This window comes from Trachypithecus francoisi, unplaced genomic scaffold, assembly GCF_009764315.1.
Source record: "Trachypithecus francoisi isolate TF-2019V2 unplaced genomic scaffold, Tfra_2.0 Lachesis_group9, whole genome shotgun sequence".
NCBI classification, from domain to species: Eukaryota; Metazoa; Chordata; class Mammalia; order Primates; family Cercopithecidae; genus Trachypithecus; species Trachypithecus francoisi.
The window spans coordinates 979,125-999,063 of NW_022681474.1; the positions used below are offsets into that span (position 1 = coordinate 979,125).

Genomic DNA, 19,939 nt, shown 5'->3' on the forward strand with positions numbered 1-19,939 from the left:
GGCTGCTTCATGGCGACCCAGAGGGAAGCCCAGACACGCAGCAGCCTCAGGGTGGGATCCGTCCTTGGACAGAGGCTGCAGCGTCATCCACTCCTGCTAGCAGGAACCAGCAGTGGACACCCAGAAGGACACTCCACCTGCAGGGCAGCCGCTGATGACACACATCTGTGGGGAGTATCATGCAGAAAATGAAATAAGCCAGGGCCCCCCCAGAAGCAGAGGATGTGGAGACAGAATGAAGTGCAAGAAAAGGATGAAGAGATGGTGGTTTCTGAGGCTCCATGAGACCTGGGGGTCCAGGGGTGTCACCACTGCTCCTGGCTTTGCTCTGGTAATGCTTCTCCTCGTGGTGGAGCTTCCAGTCCAGCACACAGGCATCCCCCGTAGCTGAAGGGACACATTTCAGGACCCCCAGTGGACGCCTGTAATGGCAGCTAGTACCAAACCCTATATACACCATGATTTTTCCTATACATACATACATATCCATGATAAAGTTTAATGTTAGGTACAGTAAGAGATAAACAATAACTGATAATAAAATAGAACAATTAGGACTATATACGGCAAAATAAGTTATATGAATGTGCTCACAGTCATGCTCTCTCTCGCTCCCTCAAAGTATCTCACCTAATTTCTGACTGCAATGACATAAAGTACCTGCAACCATGGATGAGGAGGACTACTGTATACTTGTACACAAATGATTTCATTGTATTTCATTTTTAAGAACATATTTAGGTACCTGTTAATACTTTGTATAAAGAAACTTTTGGCTCAGTTACGTGACTTCTAATTTCATTTTACTGTATATGTAGTCAAACACACAATGAATTTTAAAATTGCTTCCCCAAAGCACACTTTTAACCAAAACCCGGAATCAACTGCAGTCCTGTTAAAAATACGACTTTCTAGAAGCCCCTGAAGGTCTGATTAAACAAGTTCCTTGGAAATAACTGTTCTATGTCACCAAGAAAACAGAAAACAGAAAAATCCCAGCACTTTGAGAGGCCTGAGGCCAGGAAAGACCAGTCTAGACAACAGAGTGAAACCTCCATCTCTACAAAAAAATTAAAAGCTTAACCAGGCTTGTGCCTCTAGTCCCATCTACTTGGGAGGCTGAGGCAGGATGACTGCTTGAGCCTATGAGGTTGAGGCAGGGAACTGTGAGTGGGCCTCTGCACTCTAGTCTGGGCGACAGAGGGAGATCCTGTCTCAAAAATAAGTAAATTAACACAAAAAACAGACAATTTTAAAAAATTAACAATTTTTTTAGTTCTTAAATAGATTAGCAAAACTAATAACCAGTAGGTAGAATGATCAAGAATAAAAGACACAAATTATCACTATCAGGAATCAAAGAGGGGTTATCACTATAGACATTAAAAGAACAATATGAGAATATGTGAACATTGTATCAACAAATTGATAATTTACATGAAGTAGACTGCTCATTCCTTTAAATAATTTTTTTTTTTTTTTTTGAGACGGAGTCTTGCTCTGTCGCCCGGGCTGGAGTGCAGTGGCCGGATCTCAGCTCACTGCAAGCTCCGCCTCCCGGGTTTACGCCGTTCTCCTGCCTCAGCCTCCCGAGTAGCTGGGACTACAGACGCCCGCCACCTCGCCCGGCTAGTTTTTTGTATTTTTTAGTAGAGACGGGGTTTCATCGTGTTAGCCAGGATGGTCTCGATCTCCTGACCTCATGATCCGCCCGTCTCGGCCTCCCAAAGTGCTGGGAGTACAGCCATAAACCACTCTGCCTGGCCCAAAAGACAGTTTTTAAAGGACTATAATGTGATCAAGTAGGGGTTAGCCCAGAAATGCTAATATCGTTTAACTAAACATCGATGTAATTTACCAAGTTAGCCAAACAAAGGAGAAAGTATGGGGTCATTTCAGCACATACAGAAAAACCAACCGAGCACATTCGACATTCCTTGATGGCAAAGACGCTCAGCAGAGTACGAAATACAAGGAAATCTCCTCCCTTTGATAAAGGACATTTTTTAAAAAAAAGGAACAACGACAAAAATACTCCAGATACTCACATCCTTACTGGTGAACCACTCAATACTTTCCCCTAAAGGAAGAGCACGGCAGAAAGGCCCAGCTCCCCACGCCGACTCACCCAACACCAAAGGTCCTGACCAGCCCAGCGAGGCAGGAAAAGAAAGGAACAGCCTCAAGCCTGGAGAAAAAGGTGCTCATGTGACTCTGTCTGCGAATGCCGACTGTTCACAACTATCACCCATGGCTCAGAAGCTACAGTTCAGAGGGGCCACAGGACACAAGATTAGTACATAACCACGCATCTGCATCTCCACTCACTAATAGTAAACAACTGGTAAATGACATGTTTAAAAATACCATTTATAGTAACATTAAAAACACAAACTATGTAAGAATTTATTTACAAAAGACACAAAACCACTACACTGAAAATCACAAAATGCTGCTGAGAGAAATTAGAGACAACCTCAGTAAATGAGGTGATAACCATCTTCATAAATCAGAAGACTCAGCATTGTGAAGACATCACTTCCCCCTCATACTGATCTACAGATTCCATGGAATACCAGCCAGAAGCTCAGCAGGCGCTTTGCAGTAATTGACAAGATGCTCTAACATATATGTGGGAATGCAACAGGCCTGGAATATCCAAAGCAGCCTCTACAAGAACCACGTTAGGGATGTACACTAACTCTAAGACTTACTCTAATGCCACCACAACTGAGGCAGGTGGCCCTGGAATAAAATTCAGTGGACCAGTGGAGCAGAAGAGTGAATCCAGAAATAAAGCACACTTATACTTTGATTTTCAACAAAAATACCAAAGCAATCCAGTGGAGAAAAACAAATTATCATGCCTGTAAACCCAGCAGTCTGGGAGTTCAATGCAGGAGGACTGCTTGAGCCCAAGAGTTTGAAACCAGCCTGGGCAAGATAGTGAGACCCCATCTCTGCAAAAAATATTTTTTAAAGTAACTGGGCATGGTGGCACATGCCTGTAGTCCCAGCTACTCAGGAGCCTAAGGTGGGAGGATCGCTTAAGCCCGGGAGGTCAAGGGTGCAGTGATCCGTGTTGCCACTGTACTTCAGCCTGGGTGACAGAGCAAGACACTGTCTCTTTAAAAAAAGAAAAAAAAAAGTTATCAACAAATAGTGGTGAAACAGCTGGATTCCACATGAAAAAATAATAATAAACTTCAACCACTATCTCACATCATACACAAAAATTAACCTGTGATAAGTCAAAAACCCAAATGTAGACAGTAAAAGCATATAGCTTCTAAAGAAGACAAAAGGGAAGAAAGTCTTCATGGCCTGGCAGTGAAAACAGATCTCTTCCGCCTAAGAAAGTGAGAATCAGAGAAGAATCATAACTAAAAACTGCTGATCATGGAAACTGCCATTAAGAAAATGAACAGGCAAGACACAGACTGGGGGAAAGTATCACAAAACATACATCTGACAAAGGACTGTTAGCCAGAGTACATAAAGGTCTCCCACAACTCCCTGATGAAAACAACTCAAAAAAAAAAAAAAATTGGCAAAAGATATGAACAGACTCTTCGCAAAAGAAATACATGAATGGTCAATAAGCAGCTGAAAAGATGCTCACCTCCTTAATCCTCAAAAAGATGCAAATAAAACCTACAGTGAGGTCCCACCGGAGGAGTCAAAACTGAAAACACAAGAACACCAAATGGGGGAAGGATGAGGAGCAGTCAAGGCCTTCACGCATGGTCAGAAGAACAGACACAGCAGAACTGCCCTGGAAAAGTTCCAGAGTCTCTGATAGAAGTAAATGCACGTCTATCCCAGGACAATAGGGATAGTTCACGCCTAGGTAGAATTGCCTAAGAAAATAAAAACATATGGTCACAAAAAATGTGAACAGCTAAACGTGCTATGGCACAGTCACACACTCCTACAAAGGACTACTATCCAGCCATGAAAAGGAACAAACCTCTGGTTCAGACAAGAATATGGACCCATCTCAAAAATGTCTGGCGAGAGACTGAAGCTGTGCAGAGAGAGGGCATCCGCGAATGTGGCGTCCTCCGACAGGAGAAGCTACGTGAGGGAAAACCCACAACAGCCACCTCCCAGGGAGGGCCAGGGAAGGGCACGGGGGAGGGGTATTGGGTGATGGTCAAGCTTCATGTTTATGTTTTGATAACAATTTTGGTTAAACAGATACGTCAAAACTCACCAAATGTGTACTTACGATTTGTACATTTTGCTGTAATTTCTATGTCAAAAGAAAAACATTAAATACTGAGCTCTAGCTAGTGATATTCACACAGAAGCATTTGGGGGAAGTATGCTGATGTCAGCAATTTACCTTGAAATGCATCAAAATCAAGAATGACTGACGGACAAACAGAGGAAAATGTGCTAAAACAAATACAGTAAAACATTAATGATAGAATCTAAGTGGTAGATAAACAAGTGTTAGCTATAAAATTCTTTCAGCCTTGTAAGTTGACATTTTTATCGAACAATCTCACATAAGTCTTTAAGAATCAAAAATGAAAGGGCTGAAGTTGATGAGCTCTAGGGCCCTTCCTGTGACTTTCCCCTAAGCATGGCCAATTCCAGGACAGTATTAGTCTGTTCTCACACGGCTATGAAGACATACCTGAGACTGGGTAATTCATGGAGAATAGAGGTTGAACTGGCGCACAGTTCCACAGTCTTTACAGGAAGCATGGTTGGGAGGCCTCGGGAAACTTACAATCATGGCGGAAGGCGAAGAGGAAGTAAGCATGCCTCATCATGGTGCAGCAGTGGATAGAGTGCGAGAGGGGAAGTGCCACACACTTTTAAACAACCAGATCTCACGAGAACTCACTATCACGAGAACTCACTATCACGAGAACAGTAAGGGAGAAATCGGCCCCCAGGGTCCAATCACCTCCCACCAGGTTCCTCCCCCAACACTGGGGTTACAATTCGACATGAGATTTGGGTGGGGACACGGAGCCACATCATATCAGAGACCCAGCAGGCTTTCTTTTCCTTCTTCAACACAACCCACGGCAAGTTGCCAAAGAATTCTACTCTCAAACCACCGAGATGCAGCCCCTGGAATCTTCTGGCAGATTATTTAATGAAAACTCAGCCCTGGGAGCTGCCAGCAAAGCCCCTGCCAGCAGTGGGAGAAAGGTGGGCCACAACCCAGGGGCAGACTCCACTCCAGTATCGGGAGTGGACCAGCCTGGGCAAGATGGCAAGACTCCATCTCCACGAAAAAAAAAAAAATTAAAAACAGGCCAGGCATGGTGGCTGAGCTTCAGGTTTGCAAAAGGGGAGCACCAAGAACCAGACGCCATGGAGAGGCAGGTGGACGACGAAGCAGGGGTCAGAAGAAAATAGGGCCCTAAGAACTAAACACCTGCTGAATCTTCCGGGCTTCTCTCCTTCACCCCATCAATCGCTATGGGAGGCTGGCCCTGGGCAGCACGGGAGTATCATCTTCCAGCCTCACTGAGTCCCCACCTACAGCAAAGGGACAGGGCAGGACGGCTGGGGAAGGGGACCCCACCACTGCAGGGCAAGGCTGGAGCCAGCCCCAGAAGCACCTCTGGACACAGACAGAGCTCCCTGGAGAATGGAGCTCACCCTTCTAGTTTCCCTGGCCCACAGCAAGCACCAGCCCAGTTCATCTTCACACAGGCCATCGGGATGCCCAGAGCCCACTCCTTGGCTCCAGCCTCCTCTCTGCCCCTTGCCTGCCCTGCACAATCCCACACCCGCACTGCTCCCACCAGAGCCACCGGTGCAGCTGCTTTCACCACAGTGCTGGGGCGGGGGACTCAAAAGGAGGAAAACAGCATTCACGCCCTCACTTCCCAGCAAGTAAGCCTCACTCAGGACTTACCCACAGCTACGGCCACCCACAGCTATGGCCCCAGACACCAGGAGCCCCACTCGCCACCCCACCCCACAGTCCCCTCCATCACCAGCCCACAGGCTCCACCTCCACCCTCCCCCACACTCTCCTTTCCCCACCTCTGCAACTGACGCGGCTCGGCATCCCTGCCACTCAGAAGCCCAGCTCATTTCACAGCTGCCCAGCACGCACCAGCCTTGAGCCGCATGAACGGGCATCAGGCCCCTTTCTACACCACCGCAACCAGCCCAACCATACAGGTGTGGAAACCAAGGCACAAGAGGACGAGCAGCTTCCCTAGGGCAGATAAGAGGCAGCTCCAGCACACTTAAACCCAGAGCCTGCTAGGCACGAGCTCTACCCTGCACCACAGAAGGCAGGTGGGCTGAGCGCCCTTGCAGTGCCTACCACCCTCCGCAAGGCTATGGTCGCAGCCCCTCTGCTGGCACCCACTCCAGCCACCATGCCATTCCCTGGGGCTCCCTCAGCCTGACCTGCCCCACCATTGAGAGTCTCCTCTCCTCTCCTGGAGCCCAGACCCAGCCCCTGCACACTCTCCTGGTGTCCTGGAGCCTGGACCCAGCCCCCACATACTCTTCTGGGTGTCCTGAAGCTCAGACCCAGCCCCCACACACTCCCCTCCCCTGGAGCCCAGACCCAGCCCCCACACACTCTCCTGGGTGACATGCCACGCACACTCTCCTAACAGAGCCGCTCCAGCCCCCGCACACTCTCCTGGGTGACACACCCCACACACTCTCCTAACAGAGCTGCTCCAGCCCCCGCACACTCTCCTGAGTGATACACCCCGCACACTCTCCTGGGTGACATGCCCTGTACACTCTCCTAACAGAGCCGCTCCAGCCCCCGCACACTCTCCTGGGTGACACACCCCACACACTCTCCTAACAGAGCTGCTCCAGCCCCCGCACACTCTCCTGGGTGACACACCCCACACACTCTCCTAACAGAGCTGCTCCAGCCCCCGCACACTCTCCTGGGTGACACACCCCGCACACTCTCCTGGGTGACACGCCCCGCACACTGTCCTAAAAGCTGCTCCAGCGCAAGGTCTTGCTCACGTTCACCTGCCGGGGACTGGCACGGGGGTGGCATGCACAGTGGGCACTGAATGCCACCCGAGGTGCTCCGCATGCACCCAGCGGAAAGAACCAGGGTCTCTGATAAGGCTCTGGTTTGTGCTACAAGGACCACCATAGACAGAACACCACACAGCCACAAGGGTGGAGGCGGAGCAGCTGGACCCTTGAACCTTCAATGCCCAGGTTTATACAGCACTGAACTAAAACCAGACACAAAAAAGGAGAGGGCTCATTTTTATTGCTGTCAAATCAAAGTTCTGCAACTCTTTCTGTAGAAAGCATAATAATCTCCCAATGGTGAAATAACTTCCCCTCACATGTTAGTTTTAGAATTCTGGTTTACTTCATTCAATGCAAGTTCAATATTGAGCCTAATCTCAAAACAAAATTTGAGTGAGGCCAAATTGCTGACATTTAGCAAACACGCCCACTACTAAAATAACCCAAGAAATACCAGTGTCAGGGCTGTTGAGCTACCAGCTTCATGGAGCACCCCCAAATGGCACAGCTGAACCCCTTGAGGACAGGAAGCCCACACTCCCCTCTCAAACCAGGAGTCTGATGGCTGCCGAGTAACCAACGAGGCTGGAACCGAGAGCACTGCCCATGGGCGAGAGAGGCTGGTGTCCAGCGACCAGGAGAGGCCACTAGGAGGCCACGAACCACCACTGCCCACAACACCCGATGCCTCCCTGAGACAGACATGCTGGCTGTACTTTCTCACCTCATTCATCTCCTCAGGGGCCCTCCTGTCCTTCCTTTGTGTCTCAGTGTCACCTCCAAGGGTCTCAGTATCACCTCTAAGAGCTGCCACTTTCCACCTGACCCCATGGGGGGGCTCAGGCCCCTCCCTGAGGGCCACTAAAACATGGGCCTCAAGACAGCCGCTGCCCACTGTCTCCATGGCCCTGTCCCACTCCCTGGCCCGGGGCCAGCCATGCGCAGCCCGAGATAAACATGTGAACAGAACTCACAGACACAGGAATGCCGCCTGAGAGATGCCAGGTAAACCCCCACTCCCACATGTCCCTTGCCAGGTATCCCACCACCTTTTGACCCCACATCTCCTGTGTAAACTTAACTCAGATACCAAGTAGGATATGCAGGCTGGCTTGGAGGATGATCAGAGTCCCGTCCTGAAATGCTTAGGAGCAGACAGGACAACAGAACGCGATTCACCAGGGTGGGGCCAATCCCTGCGCACTCGGGGTGCCACGGCCCAGTCTTTGCCTGCCAGCTTCTCTCCAGGTGCAGCGGCCCTGCCTGGGGGTCCCTCTGCCCCCTCCACTCCTGGCCCTTCATTCTGCTGAGCCTCAGTCAAAACCCCTTCCCCACAGCCCTGCCACCTTCCAGAGGCCCCTCAGAGTTTTCTGGAGCCCAGCACAAGCCCTCTCTCCACGGGTCAGAGGCACCACAAGTGCATTCAAACCGTGGCACTCAGCCCACCACTGGGCTCATGGCAATTCAGCAAGTGTGACCAGCATTTTGGGAACAGGGCAGACACCGGCAGAGCACACCCCGGTGGCCCTTGTCAGTCATCACTCAAAAACACGGGTTCTGGGGTGCGAGTCTGGGTGGGACCCTCGGCTCCCCATCCCAGCTGCGGACTCTCCAAGGCTCTGTGGTCAGTCAGCAAAGGCAAGACGCTGGGTGCATCACAGATCTGCTTAATTCAGAAGGTAAAATGAGGTGACAGCCGTTTATCTAAGAAGGTAAACATTTAATGCTTAAAAGTAATGTATGCAAGTTTGTGTTCCAAGATCATTTAGAACATTCTCATTTGCATCCTGTTAGCTGGTTGGGAGAAAAGGTAATGAATGATATCATGTGCAGGTTAGGCCCCAGAGAGGGTGGATGCAGCGGGGGATGCAGACTGGGGACAGGCCTCAGGGAGCCACCACAGCCCAAGGCTAGATTCTCTCCCTCTTTCCACCCAGGGCCAAGGCCGTGTCAAGAACCCACTAGAACCTGCAGCCCTACACCTGAAAGGAAAACCCGCTCAGGGGTGCCACCCAGCACCTGTCCAAGGCCGCATTCTGAACCTCTCCATACTCTCCCCCCGTGCAGACAGGAGCTGTGCTGTGAGCCTCAGGAAGCAGACAGAGAAGTGCTGTCCTGGGGGCAGTAGGGGGACACCAGCACCTCCCACCTCTGGCAAGAGAGCTGGAGAGAGGCAGAGCCACAGCCCTGGACCATGGCTCCCTCACCTGGCCGCAACCTGGAGCCTGACCTGCACAGCAAGGGCCCAGGGCTGGGCTGTGGTCTCAGAGGCTCAGCACACACACCAGCAGGGAAGGGCAGAGTCTGGTCACCAAGGAGCCATAGCAGCCCAGCGGATGGCTGCAGGTCAGGTGGCATCTGTGGTGGAGGGATGTGGGCAGGGGGCTGTGGGTGAAATAATTTCCCCAGAAAGTACTCGTGGTTCAGGAGGAGAGGGGAGCCACCAGCTCCACAGTCCACAACAGCCGTGATATTAGTGGTGTCAAGCAGATCCTTTGGCAGGGAGTGTGAGAAGCAAACCATTATAAAGAAAAAAAACAGCCACAGGGCAGGCACTGTCACTAGGGGACCACACACTCCCCACTGCCAGGGCCCTGCGCCGCACACGCCACGCAGGAGCCCACGGCCAGAGGGACACAGGGAACTGGGGAAAGACTGTCCTGAGGGCCAGGTGCTGAGGCGTCAGGAGCTCCTCGTCTAAGTTGGTGCAGGATTCCTCCTCGCCAAGATAAACACTGCTTATGGGTTTCAAATAAACGCACTTCCACAGAGAAGCCGAGAAATAAATGGCTCCACTGCTTGTGGTTTGGTTAGGGAAGTAGGATAGTGCTCATTGCTTTCCCCTTTTTACCAGTTTCCAAATGATTGTGAATGTGGTTAGATCGGTTTGGTTACTAATTTTATGATGTTTAGCCAGACTGACAGTGACATGTGGGCCCCGGTGGTGCCTGGTGCCTCAGCCTGTACTCCCCTCTCATCCTGACCCCATGAGCTGCAGGGGCCTGGGAGAAGGCTAGCCACGCATCAGCTCTGCACAAGCCTTTCTGGGAGCTACGCGTCAGGCAAGAGGACTAACCCCTCCCTCAGGCAGAAACCAGGTGTCATCCAAATGCCAAAAGCAGGCAGGCATCGGGCTGCCATCCTTCAGCACACTGGTCAGAGGTGGCCACATGTCCAGGCCGGTGCAAACACTGGCCTGCAGAGGAAGAATGCAGCATTCAACACAGAGTCCCAGTATCTGGACAGGGAGCCTGAGGGCTGGGTCACCTGTCACCTGTCACCCTGTGGACCTGGCATCATGTGTTTTCCACGGACACCCCAAATCCGGAGCTCCCGGGAGGACTCCACAGACCATATGCTGAGGTGTGCTTTGCGTTTCTATCCTCAGTTGGGCTGCAGGCTTCCAGGCTAGACGCCTCCTCACCACCACAAGTCCCTGCCTCCCAGCTGCCTCAGGCCCCAAGGCCCAGCAACAAGAATAAGCCCCTCCCCAGAGCTCCTGGAAGGACTCATAGAAACCACATTCCAGGCCTTTTAAAACACCCTCCGGCTACTCAGAAGGCTGAGGCAGGGAGAATGGCTTGAACCCAGGAGGCGGAGGTTGCAGTGAGTGAGCTGAGATCGCGCCACTGCACTCCAGCCTGGGCAACAGAGCCAGACTCCATCTCAAAAAACAAAAACAAAAACAAAAACATACTGAGACCCCATCTCTACAAAAATAAAATAAAATAAAATGAAATAAAGAGAAAAACACCCTCCCTAACACCTCTGTTCATCCCTCCCTGTGTGAGGCCCGGGAGGCATCAGTAAACAGAAACAAGGCCGTCCCTCACACAGCACGCACACCCCAACATCTCAACAAAACCGCACACAGCACGCACACCCCAACATCTCAACAAAACCGCACACAGCACGCACACCCCAACATCTCAACAAAACCGCACACAGCACGCACACCCCAACATCTCAACAAAACCGCACACAGCACGCACACCCCAACATCTCAACAAAACCGCACACAGCACGCACACCCCAACATCTCAACAAAACCGCACACAGCACGCACACCCCAACATCTCAACAAAACCGCACACAGCACACACACCCCAGCACTTCAACAAAACCTCACACAGCACGCACACCCCAACATCTCAACAAAACCGCACACAGCACACACACCCCAGCACTTCAACAAAACCGCACACAGCACGCACACCCCAGCACTTCAACAAAACCGCACACAGCACGCACACCCCAACATCTCAACAAAACCGCACACAGCACACACACCCCAACATCTCAACAAAACCGCACACAGCACACACACCCCAGCACTTCAACAAAACCGCACACAGCACGCACACCCCAACATCTCAACAAAACCTCACACAGCACACACACCCCAACATCTCAACAAAACCTCACACAGCACGCACACCCCAACATCTCAACAAAACCTCACACAGCACACACACCCCAACATCTCAACAAAACCGCACACAGCACGCACACCCCAACATCTCAACAAAACCTCACACAGCACGCACACCCCAGCACTTCAACAAAACCGCACACAGCACGCACACCCCAACATCTCAACAAAACCTCACACAGCACACACACCCCAACATCTCAACAAAACCTCACACAGCACGCACACCCCAACATCTCAACAAAACCTCAGTATCTGCAAAAAGTAGCTGTGCATGAAATAAACTGAGCTGATGTTTCTTTAAACAAGCACTTTCGATGGGATTCCAGAGACCCAGGTCTTGCATTTCAGTGACCAGCAGAGCAAGGGAAACACTGCAAGGCACCCTGCAGACAGACGCCCAGCAGAGGCAGGGCCAGAAGCAACGCCAGGTGAAGTGGCACAGGCTTTCCCTCAGCAACAGTGTCCTCGGAATCCTGTCCTGTTGCAAACGCTACTGAGTAAAGCCAGAACGAGCACACAAGCCCGTTATCAGGACTACAGCATGAGAACCAGCAACACCACCAACACTTTCCAAGGGCCAGACACTTGAAAAAGAGCGAACAGCACAGCCCCACCAAGAGCCCTGGGTCCCATTGCTTCACAGCGAAAGCAGCCTCAGCCTCCCTCTCCCCATGAGGGCAGCAGCACAGCCCTGCGCGAGGCCCCAGCCCCAGAAACCAGGACTCCACCCAGGGGAGCGGCTCAGCTCAGGCACCTCCCTGCAGAACAGCAGCTCAGGGAAGGCATCTGGTCCAGAAGGCGAGGGGCCCCACACCAGGGGCGTCTTGCCAGCTGAGAAACTCCAACATTCTTCTGAAGGCCCCACCATGGGCCACGGGTGTTCTCCTCTGAGTATCACAAGGGTCCCTGCGGCCAGCCTCCCAGCACGCCTGGGCCAATACCCTGTGGGTTTCCCGCCAGGCTCCTGGATGAGTCACCTTTTCCTAGACTATCTGTGCTGCCAGACACGAGCTGTCAGATGCCCAGTGTGGGCGTCCCAAGAGGGCTCCGCAGGCTCGTCCTGTGCTGCTGCTCAGCAGGCCTGAGGTCTCTTCTAGTCAGGAGGCACCACAGGGAACAGTGAGACAGGGGCACAGCACTGGGGGGCCGAGGTGGCGGTCAGGGTGCAGCCCACTCTGCCTCCAGCCCAGTCAGTCGTTAACAAGCTCAGATGCCAGAGCCAGCCCCAGCTCAGGGCATGCCCTGCCCCTCCACCTGCTACCTCAGGGCCTCACACTGGCTGCTCACTCGCTGGCCCCTGTGTTCCCGCCTGTGCAACGGAGCAACACAGCACAGGCATCAGGGCTGTGGGGATGACAGGTCTGCCTGCAGACAATCCGGGTCCTTACAGCACAGGCATCAGGGCTGACATACCTAGAGACACACCACACCCTTACAGCACTATCTGGCACATAAAGGACATAAATATCAGCTGCACTTTTGTTAAATTTAGCTAAGCTCCTTAATAGCTCTGTGTAGGCCGAAGTCCGTGGTTTTGATTACCAGTGGTCCTGAGTGACCCAGAACCACGCACAGTGGCAGGGCCCTCAGGTGGGTGGCAGGAGCTGGGCCTCTGCGTTCACCCAAAGGGAACTGAAAGAAGCCCTTCCCTGCAGCTGGGGAGGACAAGGCCCAGGCAGGCCCATGTGGCAGAGCCCAGCGTGCCAGCAGAGAGGGCGGGCAGGGGCAGGTCCCAGCAGTGTGATGAGAGATGGGTGTGTCTTTGCACCCATGGCCCTTCTCTGCTCAGCAGGAGCCTCTGGCCTCACTGCTTTGCTATGCGATCTCTCCTTTTCTCCCTCTTGCCGTTCACCTCATTCAGCAAAAGACACCTGCCTCATGCTGCATTCCCAGGTAGCTGCTGTCAGGCCCGGGGAAGGTGCCCAAAGGGCCCAGGACTGAGCCCACAGTGAGGAGGGCCCAGCAGGTGGGCATGCACTGTGCCCAGCTGGACCTGGCCAGGCAGCAGGAGGGGTTTGGGGACTGTTCCAACCCCCCGAACCCACTGGAGTAGGCTGCGGTGAGGGAGGGAGTGCCTCGTTTTCATCCCTCAGCCCCTGCCTACCAGGAGAGCCAGGCAGGCTGCTGCCGTGTGATGCACCACTGTGCCAATGAGAGGTGACCTGAGAGCAGCAGCAGCTGGAAGGACGGCCCTCTATCCACATCACAGCAGGAAGCTCACTGGCACAGGACACCCACCTCCTGCTGTCCCAGCAGCCCAGAAACACCCAGCACGAGCCAGTCACCCAGAAATGTCACCACCATATGGGTGTCCCCAGCCTACACAGTTACCTACCACTTCCAAATGGCTCACTTGGTCCCTTGGTTTTATTGTTGGTGCACTGGAATTCTTAAAAAAACAAAAAACAAAAAACCAAGTGTTTTGGAACTTAGAAACACAAGAGTTGAAAATGAAATATTCAAAGCAAACACCCACAATGAAGATGCAGCGGCCAAGCTGCCCAGTTCTCCCGTGAGTCTGTCTGTGGTCAACATCAGCAGCAGCACCAGGCCAGCAGGGGTCTGAGGACCTAGTGACCGCTAGAGAAGCCTTCCCATGCTCTTCTCCCCTCCTCAGACAGGATTGCAAAGGGACTCCGCATACCTAATCAGAAGGAAAACCCTCCAGCTCCACCCAAACCCCCACTTCCCAGGGCCAGAGATGAAATTGATGTATACAAAGGTGCCCACAGGGCATCCACAGAAGGGCTACAGTTAACAGTGAGCCCAAATGGCCATCTGGTCCTATGAGAGCTCACAGCTCAAAGCAAAAGTGCAGTCACCAACAAGAAGACATCAGCAGAGCACAGGGCTCACACCTGTCATCCCAGCACTTTGGGAGGCTGAGGTGAACACCTGAAGTCAGGAGTTCGAGACCAGTCTGGCCAATATGGCGAAACCCCGTCTCTCCTAAAAATTCTATTAAAAAAAACAGTGGGGGCCCAGAGCGGTGGCTCACGCCTGTAACTGAGGCAGAGAATCGCTGGCACTCAGGAGATCAAGACCAGCCTGGGCAACATACTGAGACCCCATCTCTACAAAAAATAAACAAAACTGGGCAGTCATGGTGGCACATTCCTGTAAACCCAGCTACTCCGGGCTGAGCTGGGAGGATCCCTTGAGCTGGGAAGAAGTGGAGGCTGCAGTGAGTACTGATTGCACCACTGTACTCCAGCCTGGGTAACAGGGCGAGACCCTGTCTCAAAATAACCAAAAACAAACAAACAACAACAACAACAAAAAAGCAAAATGCAGAAACATTTACAAGACCATGTCAGCTTCATATTAATAGAAGAAACCATGTGAGATAAAATTTGTATTATTTTTAATCAAAAAGAATAGACAATCCAAAAGAAAAACACGTAGAAAGTATAAGAATTTAACACTCTCTACTGTATGGTTAGAATTAATCAGATGTTCAATGTTTAAAATAATTTCAAAAAAAGAATACCAATAAGACCAACATGAAGAAACCCTGTCTCTACTAAAAATACAAAAATTAGCCAGGTGTGGTGGCACATGTCTGTAATTCCAGCTACTCAAGAGGCTAAGGCAGGAGAATCACTTGAATCCGAGAGGCAGTGGTTGTGGTGAGCTGAGATCGCGCCATTGCACTCCAGCTTGGGCGACAGAGCAAGACTCCATCTCAAAAAAAAAAAAAAGACTGCCAGTAAGAACATATTGTGATCTACACTACATTGCTCTTTGCATATATATAGTAAACTTACATAGTTTTGACAATAAAATTTCTGTACTTCTTCACCAAGCTTCAATTGTCTCATAAAAATTCTTTTTTGTTTGTTTTTGTTTGCTTTGTTCTGTTTTGTTTGAGACAGAGTTTCACTCTTGTCACCCAGGCTGGAATGCAATGGTGCAATCTCAGCTCACTGCAACCTCCACCTCCGGGGTTCAAGCGATTCTCCTGCCTCAGCCTCCCGACTGGCTGATATTACAGGTGCCCAACACCACGGTTGGCTAATTTTTTTTTTTTTTTTTTTTTTTGTATTTTTATTAGACGGGGTTTTACCACATTGGCCAGGCTGGTCTCAAGCTCCTGACCTCAGGTGATCCGCCCACCTCAGTCTCCCAATTACCAGCCTCCCAGTAATCCCAGTAGCTGGGATTCTTAAGTTATGCAAAAATTCTTAATTTACAAATGGAAAACTTGAGGCTTTAATTGAAGGCAGCTTAATAATTCTGCTGATCTCATGGAGGCATTAAGGACAACTTTTGAAATATTAAAACAAACTTCGCTGTTGATATACATGGAAATGGCTTCCAGAGAAACACACAGGAACCCTTAGCTGGATCCTCCACAGGTGGTGCCAGGTGAACACCAGGAAGAATGTCTGGGGTTTCAGCCAATTTTTTTTTTTTTTTTGAGACAGAGTATTGATCTGTCACCAGGCTGGAGTCCAGTGGCAGGATCTTGGCTCACTGCAACCTCCACCTCCCAGGTTCTAGCAATTCTCCCAACTCAGCCTCCTGAGTAGCTGGGACTACAGACGCGCACCACCACGCCCAGCTATTTTTTGTGTTTAGTAGAGACGGGGTTTCACTATGTTAGCCAGGATGGTCTTGATCTCTTGACGTCGTGATCCGCCGGCCTCAGCCTCCCAAAGTGCTGGGATTACAGGCGTGAGCCACTGCACCCGGCCTCAGCCAATTTTTTTTTTTTTTTTTGCCAGATGTGGTAATTAAGCACTAAGTTATATGATCATTCAAAAAGGAGAGCATATAATTCAGTATAATTCACATTAAATCTTTTCTGAATAAGCTTTGCATGTGGAGAACATTAAATATGTTTTAAATAACCAGATATTGGCATAAAAAGCTGGAATCAGTTGGACATCAGGCCACAGGTGCAAAAGCAGCTTTGGAAATCACACCGAGCCCCGCATCTTCACCACAGACATGTTTACGTGGAGCGGAAAAGGGAAGTGGGTGGAAAAACTGGTAAAACCCAAATAAAGCCTGTAGTTTGGTCAACAGTAGTGTCCCATGTTACCATCCTGGCTCTGACACGTGAAGCATGGTTATTTACGATGTTCCTATCAGGGGAAACACAGGAACCAAACCTAAAATTATTCACCAATACAAAGGTATTTAAAAGTTGCCCAAGGAGCTGTGCCCAGCAGCTCACACCTGTAATCCCAGCACTCTGGGAGGCTGAGAAGGGAGAAGTGCTTGAGTCCAGGAGTTCAATACCATCTTGGGCAACACAGTGAGACTCCATCTCAAAAAATTAATAAATAAAATAAAAGTTACCCAAGGAAAAGAGTTACTTTGTTTGGTTGTTTGGGTATTTTTGCGTGTTTCCTTCCTGCTTCTGCAGAATGTGGGATGAGAATCTGACAGTGGCATCTGAGAAGGACGGTGTCACCTGCACGGGAGGGTAGCAGGATGGAGACAGGAGAAGAACTGGTTCCTGGTGACATTACTGAGCTGCTTGCCCACTTGGGAGCCTCCTTCCTCCAGACATTCCAGGGCAAATGACACCAACGTCCATGAGGGGTTCTGTTACTGCAGCTGACAGGACAGGACGCAGGCTAATACCCTGTTAGTGCCTCTTGAGAGATCAGAGCTCAAGATTAGCAACAGTTACTATTTCTCCATAAACCACTAAGTCTTTCCACTCATAAACAAGGCACATTGTTTCAATTTACTCCTCTCCTCCCCCACACCCTCCCTATTGTACTAACAGTCTTCCTACAGAGAATGTATTTCTCCAATGTACGCCTACGTATTTCATTTTCTGTTTACTGTTTGGATACGCAGGAATGCTACTGACTTTTATGACATTTAATTACTAAATTATTTTCTTGTATATTACAGGTTTTCAACAGATTCTCTTGTGTTTTCCGGATGCACAATCATATTTGCAAGTAACGTCTCTCCATTCTAGTATTAAATATTTATATTATTTTTTCTCTTGTTAAATTGTTAATTGCACTAGCTGGAGCTTCTGAAACTATATTACACAACCGTGGTTACATGGGGTGTCTTATCCCTGACACTAGTAGAAATGTCTGATTATGTGTTTTAAAATCATATTATGGAAATACACGTTTTAACTTTATTAAGAATAATCATTTTTCAATCAAAAGTAGGCCTTTAATATTAGCAGATACGCCGGGCGCGGTGGCTCAAGCCTGTAATCCCAGCACTTTGGGAGGCCGAGACGGGCGGATCACAAGGTCAGGAGATCGAGACCATCTTGGCTAACCCGGTGAAACCCCGTCTCTACTAAAAAATATAAAAAACTAGCCGGGCAAGGTGGCGGGCGCTTGTAGTCCCAGCTACTCGGGAGGCTGAGGCAGGAGAATGGAGTAAACCCGGGAGGCGGAGCTTGCAGTGAGCTGAGATCCGGCCACTGCACTCCAGCCTGGGCGACAGAGCGAGACTCCGTCTCAAAAAAAAAAAAAAAAAATATTAGCAGATACATTTTCAGCATCTATAGAGATAACCTAACAAGGTTTCTTCTATTGATGAATTATTAACTTATGAAAACAGGGAATTACATCATTCAATCTTTCCGAACATGATCTTATCCTTACATTTCTACTACGAACACACTGGATCGAGTTGACTTGCTATTGAGTCTAAGCCGAGATGGTTTCACTCACAAGCAGGAGCAAGACAACTGCACAGCTGTTTTCACAGTGCCACCTTCTATCCGGCCTCCGTATCCCTGTGCTTTCCTTCTGTCTGATAAGCTGGCTGGCTGAAAGGGAACTGGGGCCGGATGTTCCCCAACAGTTTGGTAGAATCCACTCTGGAAATAACTACATAGGGAGCTTTTTTGGGACAGCAACTTTGACAAGTCGATCAATCTTTTTAATTTTTTTTTCTAATAACTGGTCAATTTAGTGTCTCTCTCTCTTCTGGAGTCAGTTTGATCATGCATATCTTGCATACATACCAATTTTTTCAAAAGTATTTGAACATCGTTGAGCAAATTAATGTCTTAAAACTGTTTTAAGTTTGACAGGTTTCCTTGGGGAACCAAAGACAACCACACATGTGGCCAGGTATGACTCACACCCAGAGAACACTCCTGAGGCCACAACACCTCCCTGAGACCCACCACAGGGCTCTCTTGTCTACGACTGCTCCAGGCTACAAAATTGAGCAAAGTGGTCTTCACTCCTGCAAGACTCCCCTGAAGGTACCTCCACGCACAAGCCTCCAATTCAAAGAGACTCAAAACTAGGAGGAAATGGCACACACAAACACACACACACATTCACATACACACATGCACACATACACATACACACAGAGACCCCCCCACACACTCACACACATTCACACACACACACACAGACCCACACACAACGGCACACACACACACATTCACATACACACATGCATAAGACCCACACACAGCGGCGTGCACACACACACACACACTCAAGCACACATTCACATACACATGCACACACACAAACACACCCACGCAGACCCACATACACACACATGCACACATACACATATACATACATGCACACATACACACATGCACACAGTGACATACATGCACAAATGCACATGCATACACAGATAAACACACATACATATATACACACACACAGGAAGGCTTTTGTCTTGCCTATTTTAGACATCTGGGCCAAATGTAATGCCTCGGCCTGGATCTGTTCACTGTCTAAACACACAAATCCAAAGCTATCTGGGAGGTTATGTTCAGACAGGCCCATAAACTCCAAATACCTTACAAACCATGCACATCGGGAGTGCGCTGCCACACACTATGGGGTTAAGGTGACTGGATGAACGTGCTTCAGGGAAGCCTTTGGCTTATTCCTTGAGTTGTATAGGGTCAGACTTAAAACCGGCCAGGTGTGGTGGTTCCTGCCTGCAATCCCAGCACTCCGGGAGACTGAGGCAGGAGGATCACTTGCGCCCAGAAGGTCAAGGCTGCAGTGAGCCGTGACCATGCCATGCACACCAGCCTGGACAACAGAGCTGAGACTTTGACTTGAAAACAAAACAAAACAAAGTTTTTTAAAGAATTAAAATAAATCTTTAGTATGTACCATCTCGCCCTATAAAATACGCAGGGACATTCCAAACTCTCAATTCAGCACAAACGTTGTAGAGCAGTGCTGTGAACGTCTTGCTGGTGTTGGTTCTGCTGCCATGGGGAGTGGGGTGGCGGAGGCTCATACCAGGTGGCCCAAGTGGCCTCCCCAAGCACAGGCCAGAGCCCATGGGTGTAATTCTCATGGCCAGTACAGGCCCAGGCAGACAGCAGCACGCGGCAGACATGTGCTGCATGAATAAGGAGCCCCAGGTGATACCATCCTACCGACCAGAACTCCCAGACCTCATAGAACAGCCCGTCCGCCACCAGGAGCTCCAAATAAGAGCTGGGCCCAGCAGGCTCTGGCAGGGCCTGGGCACCCGAAAGTCACACTGCACACTCCCGTCTGCCCTGCACTC

General features: G+C 50.0%; 1 protein-coding gene and 1 long non-coding RNA gene across 2 annotated transcripts in view; one reads left to right on the top strand and one right to left on the bottom strand.

Annotated features, from left to right (window-relative positions):
• INPP5A (inositol polyphosphate-5-phosphatase A) overlaps positions 1–19,939 on the bottom strand; it is a 236,686-nt gene that overhangs the window by 191,563 nt on the left and 25,184 nt on the right. The gene's annotated exons all lie outside the window — the stretch shown is intronic.
• On the top strand, positions 11,596–19,758 carry LOC117082517. Its single transcript, XR_004436640.1, has 3 exons — positions 11,596–11,685; positions 13,174–13,175; positions 19,749–19,758. It is a non-coding gene; the product is annotated as an uncharacterized LOC117082517 (long non-coding RNA).